The sequence below is a fragment of the Lepidochelys kempii genome, chromosome 8 (assembly GCF_965140285.1).
Source record: "Lepidochelys kempii isolate rLepKem1 chromosome 8, rLepKem1.hap1, whole genome shotgun sequence".
Lineage (NCBI taxonomy): Eukaryota > Metazoa > Chordata > Testudines > Cheloniidae > Lepidochelys > Lepidochelys kempii.
The window spans coordinates 60,637,280-60,652,296 of NC_136387.1; the positions used below are offsets into that span (position 1 = coordinate 60,637,280).

At 38.5% G+C, this 15,017-nt stretch overlaps 1 long non-coding RNA gene across 4 annotated transcripts in view; it reads right to left on the bottom strand.

Annotated features, from left to right (window-relative positions):
* LOC140915982 (uncharacterized) overlaps window positions 1-15,017 on the bottom strand; it is a 179,741-nt gene that overhangs the window by 83,655 nt on the left and 81,069 nt on the right. The window lies entirely within an intron of this gene.

Here is a 15,017-nt window from a genome sequence, read left to right on the forward strand (position 1 = left end):
GTCAACATATACCTCATCTAACCCATCCAGAAGCCTTGTTACCCTGCCAAAGAAAGCTGTTACGTTTGTTTGACATGATTTGTTCTTGACAAATCCATGTTGATTGTTACTTATCACCTTGTTATCTTCTAAGTGTTTGCAAACTGATTGCTTGATTATATGCTCCATCATCCTTTTGGGTACTGAAGTTAAACTGACTGGTCCATAATTCCCCGGGTTATCCTTATCCCCCTTTTTAGAGATTGGCACCATATTTGTCCTCTTCCAGTCCTCTGGAATCTCTCCCGCCTTCCATGAGTTTTCAAAGATAATCACTAATGGCTCAGATACCTCTTCAGTCATCTTGTTGAGTATGCTAGGATATATTTCATCAAGCCCTGCCAACTTGAAGACATCTAACTTGTCTAAGTAATTTTTAACTTGTTCTTTCCTCGATTCCTCTCTAATTTATGGTTGCAAGAGAAAATGAGAGACAATTTTTAAAATACTTTAGAACTTCTATCTCACTAAATTTACATCTGGGAAAGTATTGATCCCACAATACCCAACAGATTGTTTGTCATGTGTTTACTTGATGGGTATTTAGAATGTATATCTTTTGTGAATGGCAGGGAGCCTGTGAGAATGGAAACAGATATTAAAATCCTTTGGCCAAGTGGCCCCAAGTTTATTATACCTTTAACTTCAAAATAGTTAATTTATAAAGGTAATATGATCTGGCAACAGCAAAAAGGAAGAAAGTAACAGCTGCCTTCTGCTGTTACCGACCTCTGTCCCTTTCTGTGCTCAGATCCAGAGCAGTCTTTCATGTCCTGAGTTTAACCCAACTCACATATCTCCAATCCAGCAAAGTACATTAATTCAATGATATTTCTCAAATGATTAAATTAAGCATGCATGTCAAGGTTCCTTCCCCACTCTGAACTCTAGGGTACAGATGTGGGGACCTGCATGAAAGACCCCCTAAGATTATTCTTACCAGCTTAGGTTAAAGACTGCCACCACCAAAGTGTTACACAAAGAACAGGGGAAGTGCCCACTTGGAAACATCTCCCCCTCAAAATATCCCCCCAAGCACTACACCCCCTTTCCTGGGGAAGGCTTGATAAAAATCCTCACCAATTTGCATAGGTGAACACAGACCCAAACTCTTGGATCTTAAGAACAATGAAAAACAATCAGGTTCTTAAAAGAAAAATTTTAATTAAAGAAAAAGTAAAAGAATCACCTCTGCAAAGTCAGGATGGTAAATACCTTACAGGGTAATCATATTGAAAACATAGAGAATCCCTCTAGGCAAAACCTTAAGTTACAAAAAGATACAAAAACAGGAATATACATTCCATTCAGCACAACTTATATTATCAGCCATTTAAACTAAACAGAATCTAACGCATATCTAACTAGATTGCTTACTGACTTTTTACAGGAGTTCTGACCTGAATTCTTGCTCTGGTCTCAGCAAAAGCATCACACCGACAGAGAGAACCTTTTGTTCCCCCCCCCCCGCCCCGCCTCCAGCTTTGAAAGTATCTTGTCTCCTCATTGGTCATTTTGGTCAGGTGCCAGCAAGGTTATCTTAGCTTCTTAACCCTTTGCAGGTGAAAGGGTTTTTCCTCTGGCCAGGAGGGATTTAAAGGTGTTTACCCTTCCGTTTATTTTTATGACAATGTATTTAAGTGGTTTGCTGGAGCAGGGCCATAAACTTAAGACCCTAAATGCCCTGAATTATTCCAAAATCTACTCAGCTATGCCTCCAGCCTTTCTCAGGCTAAGTTAAGGTCATAGTTCCATGTGCACTATTGCATGGAGCAACCAGTGAGATTTTCATGAGAATCAGACCCTCTTTGCAAATCCAGTTCAGAGCAGGCTGGTTCCTAATATGTGGAAAAGAAATATTACCCTAACTCCTGACCTCTGAAGCCACTTGTTAGTAGTGCTGGGATTAACCAATAACGTAGGACTGCTACTGGTTGGCAGGTATGTGGCTTGCCACATAATCCAGAGCCTACCCTGATAGCCTCTCCTTCATAAAGAATATACAGCAGATTATGGAGCGATAAAGGAAATTACTTCTATTAAACCTGAATCAGACAGGAAGTAAAACTGCCTCCATTTATATTTTGGAATGTAATTTATCTTGGTCCTCAGATAACCTGTTGAACCTTCCTGGAATATTCTTCAGTTCTTCTGAAGACCTGACACACGGTTAAATGTGACCCATACTTCTTGTTAAATTATATATCATTTTCTCTGGTGAACTTTCTCAGGTATGATACTGAAGAAAAGAATAGAAGGGAAAGTAATTGGTAGCTTTAACATCCCCAAAAAGTTGTCTTCATTTTGTGATGGAGAGAGATTTTTGAAGTTCATTTTATGTTTAGAGAGTACTAAGAGCTAGACAGACTGTTATTTCTGACATTTTTATATCAAAATTGTTGCTGCTCTTAGGAGAAATCACCATTATCCTCTCTAAACCTTAGCACAGGTTGCACCAGACAGCTAACTATGCACTTAGGACATGAGTAATGCTATAAAACAGGGTAATTCACTTAATGTTTGAAAAATCAAGAAATGTAAAAGGATTATCCATGCTCTAAATAGTCAGAACAGAAATTAACTTTCCCATTGTGTCAACCAAGTAATCTACACATTAGTGTCTTATTTTGTTTAAAGCTATATTATAGTACTACTTCCACTGATATAAAGCCCACTGAATTCAATGTGAGTCTTTCCACTGAGTTCAGTGGGCTTTAGAAGGGCCCTAGATGTGTATTAAAATATTGATTGGTTGGTGAGCACTTCATGTCCTGTTCTGTGTAAGACCAAACCTATTTGTAAACAGTGTGATAGCCAGGAAAACTGAGAAACTTCAGTTTCCTGTAGATAACTTGGCAAACTGATATGTAAACCACATATCTAGAACTAATAGGAGACATGGGCAATATAAATATGAAGCATACAGGAAATGGACAAGTTGAATACTTTGCAGACTCATTTTCTTATATTATTTTTAAACATTTTTTAAAGAAAAGTGAATCCAGCTTTAGCATGTCCATATTTTCTGTTGCAGAACTCTTGGAAACTACAAAGGCAACCCAGAGAGTTTCAAGGACTAGTTAATTTGTATTATGACATTAAAACAAGTTGGCACACATTAGTTGTAACATACTGTCAAATTAACTTACATGGAAGTTGTGAGGTGGAGAGTTTTAAATAAATAGGCTAAACATTTTAAATATTTCCAAACAATGAAGTCTTTAAAAAAAAAGTTTTAAAAGCCAGTGTTCCTTAAACCAAATAAAGTATAAATCCAAGTGAGACAGTAATTAAGAGAGGAGTTTGATCAAGTGAATAAAACAGTGGACTGGGTAAAAGGATCAGCAGGTTTTCCTTTATAGGAGTTTTTATGCAAACCCTCTTGATTATTTACCCATAATGGTTACACCTTGCAAATTTCATTCTCAGGTGAATGATGTATGGACCTAGTCATATAGACAGATTTGTCATTTGAATGAATCTCCAAACTCCATCACAACTGCTGACAGTTTCACCAGCTTTCAGGATCAAAATACAAAAAAAAAAAAAAAAGAGATTTGCATGCTTTGGGCTCTGCCACCCTTATCCATATTGGGTAGCATCTTACTACCCAACTATTTACGAATACCTGCTTACTACTATGCATGTATTACTTACTATTTACTGCTTACTACAATGTAAGTAGTCCTGAGAAAAGTAATGGGGTCCTTTGCCTTAAAATACCCATAATCCAGCCCATATTCTCTCAAACTGGGTTTAGGTTTGCCGAAAGTAAAGTTTGTCCACAAACATCGCCTGAGTTTCAACAAAATGCAGAACCAGATGAGAGGTGGTTAGATGTTTCAATGTGAACATTTTGCACAGCTGTTTTTGAGATCCTTGGAAGAGAATAAGCAACCAATTATATTTTTTGTAAGTAGCATGTAAATGAAGCAATGAAATTTTGCTTTCTTCATTTTAGACAACAGCAACAAAAGAATGTTTGTAAAATGAACTATGTTGAATCAAGTTAATGCATTTCTTACATTAACTTTGAAGAATCCTGCATGTTGAGTTCCTTCCTTGTAATGAGTCTCTTAAGAGTTGAGCTATAGAAAATTACTGAATTACCAAACTGCAGCTTCTCTACTTGAGATTTACAATAAAACTATTTTCACTCTGGTATTGTTCCATGAAGCAAAAATGGGTTTTTATCTGAAGATAAACAAAACAACCATATGTTGGCTTTTCATCACTATCATATCATTATGAAATGGTTGGTCCAATTACAGTTTCCAAGAGTGAGTAAATTCATCATAAATATTCATGATATTTTGATAAATTGTTGAAATATTTCCTATGAGCAGTAGAGTTAGTTTCCCCAAGCAAATTCATTCAAAACATGTAATTTTAATTTCTTCAGTTTCTGTTGCAGTAAAAAGAAAAGGGAATGTTTTTAAGATCATCCTTCATAACACTCTAAATGAAGGCTCTTATCACAATCAGTAGTCTCTCTGTGTTCTCTCTTTAAGAACTCAGCATTTAATATAGTGTATGTGGAACATACTCCCTTGTGATATGGGACAACTTGGGGTTGCTTACTTGAAAATTTTCCCTTCTTCAAAGGGGTAAGTGCCCAGATCCCCAGTGTGGATCCTGTCCAACCAGATGTAGGGTGCAGAATCAAAGTTGATTGGACAGCTGACAAGGGACTAGCTCTCACCTTCCAGAGATCCCCTCAGTTTTGAGAGGCTTCCAAAGCTCTCTTGATTCTGCACTATGAAACAAACAACAATTCTCTTGTCCTGGACCTTGCAAAAATAATACTCAACAAGAGAACATTCTGATCAACAAGAAAAAAATTAAACTACTACAGACAACTTTAATCATAAGTTAAACAGATCTCCCTTTTTCAGGGAGGGCCAAATCTGTGGACTTCTCCCTTTGAAGAAGGGAAAATTTTCAGGTAAGCAACCACAAATTCTCCCATTCTCTTTTAGGGCTAGTTCCACACATCCTCAGTGTGTGATTTTCTCAGCAGTGACAGACTTCCTAGGGAAAGAACAAATAATGTCACTGAGAAGAAAGATGTAGCAGCTGATGACTGAGTATCTTATAAAACTTGGAAAATGTATGCAGCGATGATCGAGTTGCAGCTTTACATATTTCATCATTACAGCTTTACAGATTACATCATTAATGGCCTGTCCTTTCTGAGCCCATGATGCTGGCACAGCTTGTACTGAGTGAGCTCTGATGCCCATTGCAGGAGTGAGTCTTTTTGCTCTACGTTCCTTGGCAATGCACCAGCGTATCCACCATGAGAAGGATGACTGACATGTCTTAGAACCTTTTTCTTGGATGAAATAAGACCAGTAAGGCTGTTTGTTCATTTGTCTGTTTTGATCTCAATTCTTTTCAGATGAAACTTTTAAGACTCTACTGGCATCCAGCAAATATTACAGCTTCTCCTTTGCGTGAGAAGAATGTAGACACAAAGAAGGGAATGAAATCTCTTGTGCTCAATGAAACATCGAATTTACTTTTATAATAAAAGGTGGAATCCAGTCTCCAAACCACCTTATCTTTGAGAGACATGCAGCAGGATGCATCAACAGACAAAGCTCTCAACTCTGACACCCTCTTGTTGAAGTGATAGCGATCAAAAGGGTCATTTTGATAGACCGGTAATACAATGAAACTGATTTCATAGATGTGACGTGCCCCGGGATGCAATCTGGACTGTGGAATTGCTGTGCCCACTTTTCCTCTCCTGCCTAGGCTGTCTCCTAAACTGCTATGCCAGTGAGTAGCAAACTCCTCCAGGTTCTGTTCACTCAGCCATCAGCATGCAGAGGCATACCCAGCTAAGTTGCATGAAGGCTTTCCCAAGCCACTCATGAACTATATATAGAGAGAGACCAGCAAATTCCCCCAGTCCCAGCCTTGCACCCCAGAAATGTATGTCTTACACTGCTCAAGACCTTCTTGATCAACACAAACTCACTAATTAGTTCACCACTCCTTCAAAGGGCAGTGGCCACGCCTCAGTCTCTGTCATCTGAGCAGATCCCCCAAGCACTTTAGACAGTGCCCATAAGGAAACCCATTGCCTTCAGTAGGACTGCACATGGTTCCAAGGAGCCACGCAGATGCATGTCATTACTGAATGGGGCCTCACTCAGTCCTCAGCACTGTCAGAATTTAACATATTGGCTAGGTGTATCTGATCATGGCTGTCCTACATACAGAATATGAGGCTTCTAGCACTGTCCAATTAATGGAGTCCTTTTACTTAAGTGTCAGAGGCCTGTGTCTTTGGTACTGGTTAAATTGCCACTGATAACCAACGGAAGGGTGTCATCACAAAAACATAGAGGATGATCAGTCGTTGCCCCAAGGAGCATACACTATTGAAGAACTACAAACATAAATGCAAACTCATTTATCATTAAGAAAACAATACCCTCCCAATAGCTCTTTGGTGAATCCAGCATTAATATAGTGCTGATCTCCTTGATTTGAGTCTGTAAAGAACCCGCTGAATACTGCTTTTTAGCAATCTCCACTCTAACTGTCTCCTGTGGCTAAAGTCATTTGGAGACACAAGCAGCTGTAAATACAGGGCAATTATAGGATGAATTCTCAGTTCTTTGTCCAGTACCATTTTGAATAATATAATTTTAAGGAGAATCAACTACAGCATCCTGCACAACTGCTATATGCATCATTTCTATTCATTTAAGTAATCCTTATGAACTGATGGTGAATTTATGCATGGAGGGCCTTTTTGTAATCCCCAAATAATAACTATAATAAAATTGAAAGTTTATGCACACTCTCAAATTAACCTACGGGAAGGTTCAGAAAGACATACTTAATGCAAAGTCAGTTTAAGTTTTGGTTTTAAAATAACAGCAATTCCTCGCTGCTAATTGCATTCCTCTCAAAATCAGGAAGGTGAAGCAGACTGTTGAGAGAAGGGGGAAGAAAGAAATGGAATACACTGTCAGCCTATTCTCCTCAAGAGAGTTTCTTTCCATTCTTGTCATTGACAGTACAGCCAAGACTTGGTGGCATGAGAATGTTCAAGTCTTGGCACAACAGATGAATGTTGTTTCCTACCCTGGCAGATAAAATACACACAAACACACACATCACTGAAAGTCAAGCAAGCCATGCAGCTGGCACAAACTGATCTGAATGGAAGCAGCTGCAGGATCCCCCTGTGGATAAACCTGTACTGGTGATGCAACACAGGCATTGGGGTAAAGTAGGCAAAGTTAACATTTTGGCTGGCAAAGGGATAAAAACCATTAAAAGAAGGACTCAATCAAAACACAAATGACTCAAAGGGACTTCAATAATTGCTTATTCCACTGTACCTCTCAGTGCCCAACTGAACTCATTCATGTAATCAGAGCTGTGCATGTACCTAGAGTGAATTAAAATTCTGCTGGTTTCAAAGCTGTAGCATAAAAAAGAAACATATGTTCAAATCAAGAACTTAAGCCACATATTCCATTACTAATGTTATCTACCAAATATTCTTTAATAAAGGCAGTGTTCTGGTCCTATGGAAATCAATGATAGTTTTGCCATTGCCTCTCATGGCCCAACCCAATACCCATTAAAATCAACGGAAAGACTCCTATCAAAATCAGCACATGTCCAAATGGACCATGATTTGACCCTAAAAGAGAGTCTTAAGGAACTTCCTGTATTTGTGGGATCCTCAGAAGCTTTTGCTTTGTCATCGGAGAAAGATTCCTCCAGGTGAGGTCCCTTCCAGTTCTATGATTCTATTTGGACCTATCCATGAAATCTCTTAACAAGGGTATTTGTGCTCTTCTAGCTATAATAAACCATTAAGGAAACATTGCTTTGACTTTGCAGAGCTGACTTTGTGTTGTACAACTTGAGGGCTTTTAAATAATTAGCCTCATTCACAAAAGGGTTTGTGATTACAGTCTAGTGATTAGAGAACAGGACTGGAACTCAGAAGATTTGGTTCTATACCCAAATCCTCCATGGACTTGCTCTTGTATGTATATGACCTTCAGCAAGTTACTTAATTCTCTGGGCCTGAAATTAACTATCTATAGAATGGGTATAATAATACTTTACCCACCTTTGTATGGCATTTTGGGGTCCTTGAAATAAAGTTATTATATAAGCACAAAGTATTATCTGGTAACTGAAGCTAAAGCAGGCTATCGGCCTATACATTTACAATAAAAACTGTAGCTTTCTGGCACAAAATAGGAATGTGCACTATTATCCAAGTGTCAATCCTTCTTTTTCCTCCACACTAACTTTTGCTACTACTGGATAAGATTTGTCTTGGTTTCACACATTAGCTGATGATTCTACAGGAAAAGTGAAAATGCACAAATTAGCTGATGCATCATAAATTAATAAATTCCAGTAATTGTATGTGGGTCAGTCCCTTTGGCCTTTTATGTATATTCCCAATGCCAATAGAATTACTCAAATCTAAGCATATACTCATTGTCTAGCTAAGCTGTGGTTAGCCTGGCTTCTAACAGTAAATGCCCAGGGGAAGTTGAGAGGAAGTTAAATTTTAAAACCTGTCAGATAGTTTGTAGATGAGAAGATAAAGAATACAAACAAATTCAATGAAAGGATCCTCAAATGGGCCTGATCCATTGGAAAGACTTCCATTGATCTCGATGGGCTAAGGATCAAGCCCTGTATGTATACTGGGGGAAATCAGTTAGCAAGCTAAGCTTCTCACCCAGTTTCTTTAGTTTGCAGGTGATCCCTATTGTCTAGACTTCCTGAGCATTTAGTCAGATATGCAAAGTTACAAATAATAATAAGTGCTTTGCATTCTTGTCAAATTGCTATCTTGTGCATTAGCTTTAAAAGGCATTTTCCCCCTCATTTAACCTCCAAAATGTCAATAAGAAATCAATATTAAACCTTGTAATTGATGTTGTGTATGTGAAAAGAGAGAATTTCTGTTTTAGCTACAGGCCATTTCTCAGTAAGATCACGATCAGACTGAGACAAATGGGTATGTGTGACACCTATCATACCCCAAATAGGGTGCTAAAATACCCCTCGAAACCAAATTTTCATCATTCGAAATCATATATGGTTAGGAACAAAAATTAACAGGCATGCTGTCTGACTCTACCAAGTATTATTAGTAGCACATGTTCAGAATTGGATTGATGTATTCTTCACATTTACTCAGTGAGCTTTGGTATTACATTCATTAAATTAGATTAAGTGCAGATACCTTAAGTGTGCAAATGATATAAGAAGATACCTGCAGAGGGCAGTTTGACACAAGGACTCAAGGATTTTAGTTACTCAAAACTGTTATTGAAGTCAGGTAAACAAAAGGAAAACTTTGGCTTCATGCACAATGATAAAGGTAATAGCAAGGACAAATCTTAAAAGGTATCCAAGTATGTGCCAGCTAATAAAGGGCTGAGCACTAGAGCCTGATTCATCAAGGTTTTTAAGAATATATCTAACTTTAAGTAGAATAACAAGCTGGACAGATTTCAATCACATGCTTAACATTAGGCCTTGCTGCATCAGGACATAAAGATCCAGTCCAATGCCCACTGAAGTCAGTGGCATCAGAGTAATGGAATGTACACAGAATTTATTTTTGTAATGGTGAGGGTTAACCCTAGCTGGGTGCCCAAATACCAAATTGGCAAAATCAAATTGTATGTATCAAAGATTTTGGAGTAGTTGTAGGTCATTTAGGAGGTGAGAAGAGGGAAAAGGTGCACTAGTAGGAATGGACCTGGCAGCTTTTTGAGGCTTAGCTAGATTAATGATGAGTCAAAGCAAGGTGCACAATTAACAGCACATAACATACTTGGGCTGAATAAACAAAACTGAACTTTTTGCCTGGCGACTTTGCGCTATTTTGGTTCATGAAAAGTAAGACATGGGATGTTGCTGGAGTGTTAGCCTCTGACTTATCTGTACCACAAGCAAAACCCCTGTTTCCTGTCAACTCGTTACAACAGACATGCTAAATATTAGTTTTACATGTTGCTTAACCATGCCTGCTTTCTTGATCTTCTTTGTATATGTGAGTTCCCTTTGCTCCTGACGGACTAAACATTTTGTTTCTGTACTGTTCTTCTCCCTCTTCCATCACCACTTTATTTCTGTACCATAAGCAAACCAGGGAATATATATTTTCTATCCTTCACCCCTCCCCAGAAGATCAAACATATTTTGAGAGCTTATTCTGAAAACTGTCTGTTTTCCTAAGGCCTCTATTGAACAAAGATAGTGACCATCTAAAGGTGTTTCCAATACAATGAGAACAGCTGGTTAAGAACAGTCAGATAATATAAAATACTGTGAATTTGGGGAGGTTTTGGCTCCATAAACCAGTCTGGTTATTGCTAACAGATATCAGAAAATATTTGAGGCATGTTTCTGCATAGAATCTAGCCACTGCTCCCTCCCTTCTGCTACTCCTTATTGCTGCTGCTGAGAATGACATACACAAGAGCACAGAAGACCTGCCCACGTTTTCAGAAATGGCCTTTGGTGTTTGGGTGCTCAAATCCACAAAGCTGGCTTTCCATCACATTTGTGCCCTGTGGATTCTTCACTGCTGTCAAGGCTGAAATGGCCCCCAGAGCAAGTTAGAGCAACCCTGAATTCTTATAGCACTCAGGATTATGTGCATACATCCTCTCACCCTGGAGTTTCCCAGGGAAAGCAGCATAGGGCCATTTACATCACCCTATGCAGCTTCTGTGCTAGGGGAATTCTGCCCCAGTGCCTTGCAACTCCTATACAACCCCTATCCACCACTAGGGCAGTCTATAATAGCCAAAGCAGAAGCCAAAATCAGCCCCTATTATTTAGGGCAGAATATAGGAAGGGAGGGGAAGAAAAATGTGACAGAATTGCATTTTCACACTGGTTGGGCAGCTGGGGAGCAAACACTGGAGCCTTTCAAAGGATGGTGAAACTGCCATTGCAGTAGATATTTCCCAGGATACTCAGGTTGTGCCAGAATTCCTCCTGAAGCTCCACGTATGGGGCAGCCTTTCCACAGCCACTGCCTGGGCTGCAGTTAACAAAATACAGTCTGGGCTCTATGCAAATTGGGTATTTCATGGAGCTGGATTTAATATTAATTTTCCATTAATGAATGGATTAAAAATAAGAGTTGATGGTCATTCCATGGTTTCTTTCAATAATTCAGAATGAATTCTCAGGAGCTGCATATTACAGTGCCATATACTATATTCATGCTATTGGCATGCTTTACTAAACTAAAATTTCAAGACTCTACAATGTAACCTCCTTGCTCTAAGTCATTTAAAAGTCCTTTGGGCAAGCCATTCAAAATATACCATGGGAGAGAAACCAACACTGGGTTGGGCTTGGAACAGATGACTTAGTGGGTAAGGCCACCAGAAAGTAATTCGGTTATGGATGGAGTTTGATCTTATACACCTTTCTTAAATCCAGCTATATGAACTATTAAGTCTATAGTTGCCAGCATTTTTATTCATGAATTTAAATTACCATGAAATAAAATTGTGACAGATTAACATACACAAAGTATTACACACTCCTTAATAGGTGGGAAAGAGCTAAAATGTCACATATTATTTCCTCAGAAAATTTAAAATAAAGTTTGACTTTTTTCGTGACAGGCAGAAGCCATAACTAAAGGCTGCTATGTGGTTAACCCTAATTTACAATAAGCAGGATGTGATGTACAGACTAACACTGAAACTGGAAATACATGTTAAAAATGTAACTCTATCTCTCAAAGATTCATAGATATTAGAATGTGGTTTCTAACTGGGTATTTTCCACCCAACTTTTGTGACATACATTTCACATTAAGTACTTCTATGGCAATAAGCGATATGATGCAGAATCACAAAAGCGAACCTCTTTTTCTTCCCCTTTCTGGGAACTTTATATTCCTAATGGAAATATGTTGTCCTTTTCTCCTCACCACTTTGATTACCTCAGACCATCCCAACCCTGCTAAGGAGGCCTTTGGTGGACGTCTCTTCAAAACTCTTTACTGACCACATAGGGTCTTACTGAGTGATGATGAGGCCCTATCTTTTTCCCAAAGGTTGGCATGTCTCTACAGCACATGCAGCCCTGGTGTTATGGGGACCAAGAGTATAGGACTCAGTGTTAAACCTGGCTCCATTGCCTGGCTGTGCAGAAAACTAGAAGTAGACCAATGAGCTCACACTATAGTGTAATTTTTAATTGTATCTTGTAGACATTTTTGGTAGACATGTCTCTTGAGCTTATGCTCAAATAAATTGGTTAGTCTCTAAGGTGCCACAAGTACTCCTTTTCTTTTTGCAAATACAGACTAACACGGCTGCTACTCTGAAGCCAGGATAAACTACATGGTTTCACGTACTGCCACTGCTTGAGACATTGACTTAGTCTCTCTTCTAAAAAGTCACCGGAGTTTTACCTGATCATATATTTCTGTTTTTATTTTAACCCTGTTTAGCAAAGGTGGGCCATCACTGGACCTCTAGCAGAAACTCATCAAATCCTCCCCACACGATGGACTGCATCACAATAGCACCCTTGCCAAGGAGACTAGGACAAATATTTCTTCATAAGCATATCAAAGTTACCTGAAGAGTTGCAAGGTTTTTCTATGCTGTGACATGTCCAAATCCCACTTTCGTTGGGAGTGAGAAAATGAGATAGCTATTGAACTTGGATCACTGACATGGTCATACAGAACACTATTTGCAAGCTACCAGGTGGCTCAAAGTAACGGTAACCTGTAGCTGTCCCACATTGTGCTATGATCCTCGCACAGCTCCCAAACTATGCAGTTCAGACCTATTCAGCAAAAAGACAACAGACCTTGTAGGAACACATACATGTGAATAATTTAGAACATAATTCTGTGCTTGTGCTTCTCAGTCAGTACTGAAACAGGATCCTATCATGTGATTGAGGGGTACTGTTCTTTTTGGGGCTGATGCATCTTGAATGTGAGATAAAACCAAGATTCCTACGACACTATTTGAGAGAATATGGATGCTTACCCTGGCATCCTGGACAAATTCTAACTCAGGCAATGACATTCATCTGACCTAAATCCCCCCTGCAATTTATTTTTTTTAAGGTAGGCTTAACTTTTTCATCTAAGTTGTTTGTAGTTTTGCTGTGTTCTGCTAAACAGCTATTGTTTCACCCCAGAGACAGCAGCATTTTCATGGTGGATTAGATGATTTTTTGTTGACTGTGTACAAGGAAAATTCTTGAGATCCTTGGGGATGAAATGGAAGATATTATCACTTTTAAATTTACTTTTACTTTTACTTTTTTTTTTTTTATTTACTTTTAAATAGCATTTCAGAAGTAGTATGGTATTGCAGTAACATATATGTTTGTTCTTGCTCTAAGTGAATACTGAAGCACTTACATTATACAAAACTCAGGTATATATTATAATATCAGATAATGTGGATCAATCTGTGATAATTTTCCATATGCCTAAATCACAAAATGAATAATACCATGGTGTTCATATAATCCAAGACACAGCCAAACAGAAGGTTGTGTCTAATCCCAGTCTACAATCTCAATGATTCAAACTACTACTGACAGCTATATTCTCCAGTTACCTTCTTCTTAGCCAGTTCCCATGGCTTTGTTTTCAGGGTAACTGGGCAGTTTTTCAGGAGGGAAGATGATGGTCGGTGTGATCAAAACAAATATTCTGCTGTAAATTAATGAATCAGTGACTATTTAATGACAGGATTTTCTACAGAAAATATTTTTCTTTTTTAATTGGTGTAGAAAAATATCCACTGGTTTAAAAAAAAATATCTCTGATTTCTTGTGGGTACTTCATGGTAACACACAGATCCATCCAACCACTTGCAGAAATATTACTAGTAAAGCTCAACCTGGTTTAAATGGGTCACCCATTTGCCATGGTTTTGTGTCATTTAAAGAAACTTAAGCAGAACTCACTTTTTAACAGCATCTGGCTTCCAGGCCAGCTGTCCATGCTGCACTGGGGCTGAATGCACAACACAGATTTCTTTATCAGTTTAAAAAAACACACACACATTTTCTAAGAAGTGTAAATAGTGTACTCACTCCCAAAGAAAATGATAAAAGCCTCATACATTTAAAAGAAGATTGGACAAGACACTGGAAAATGTATAGTAGAGAACAAAGTGAGATAGACAGGAGAATTGATTTGGGGGTTTAATAGGTCCTTTCCACCTCTAACTTCTGTGATACGATATTGGAATGCTTTGTTCCAGACTTTTTCCAACATCACATTTTGATCAATCAACTATTTTTTCTTCTCGTCTGGTGTTTTCCCGCATGGTAAGTGCAGCAATCCATTTAATTGTATCTCTTTCAAAAACTATTAATGCATTTAAGTGGGGTTTTCTGTTATGCAGTAAGCAATTAACCAGAACTGCTAATACAGACAGATATATGGGAAAGGGTTGGGATTTTCCAAACTGATTCAATGAAGCAATTGATACACTTATCAGGAATGCAGTTAACTGTTTAGTTGTATAAAATTCCAATTCCTGATCTGCCATAAGATTCTAGGCAGCTTGCTTTTTAAAAACAAATCCAATTTATTATAGTGCATAGATCAAGGGATTGGGAATTGAGTAAGAGCCTTTTACTTCAGGTAACTAATTCACACCTGGACCTGGATGTCTAGTTACCAAAATTAGTTTTCTAACCAGTGACTTTGGTGTCCATGTGAAACTGGTCATCGATAGCTAGCTCCTGAAGGACATGAGTTCTCAAAGCAGCAATCACCATCCCAACCCTGTAGTCAGTCTCAGAAGAAAAGCCCATGATTGTCTGAGCATGGAGTCTAAACATACTGCAGAGCCAGCACATGGAAGACAGTGTTGTAGCTCAGCAGAGAATTTCACCTACCCAGGGCTGCCAATACGGCCTTAAAACCAAAAATGTCAAATGTAGGTGCCTAAAAT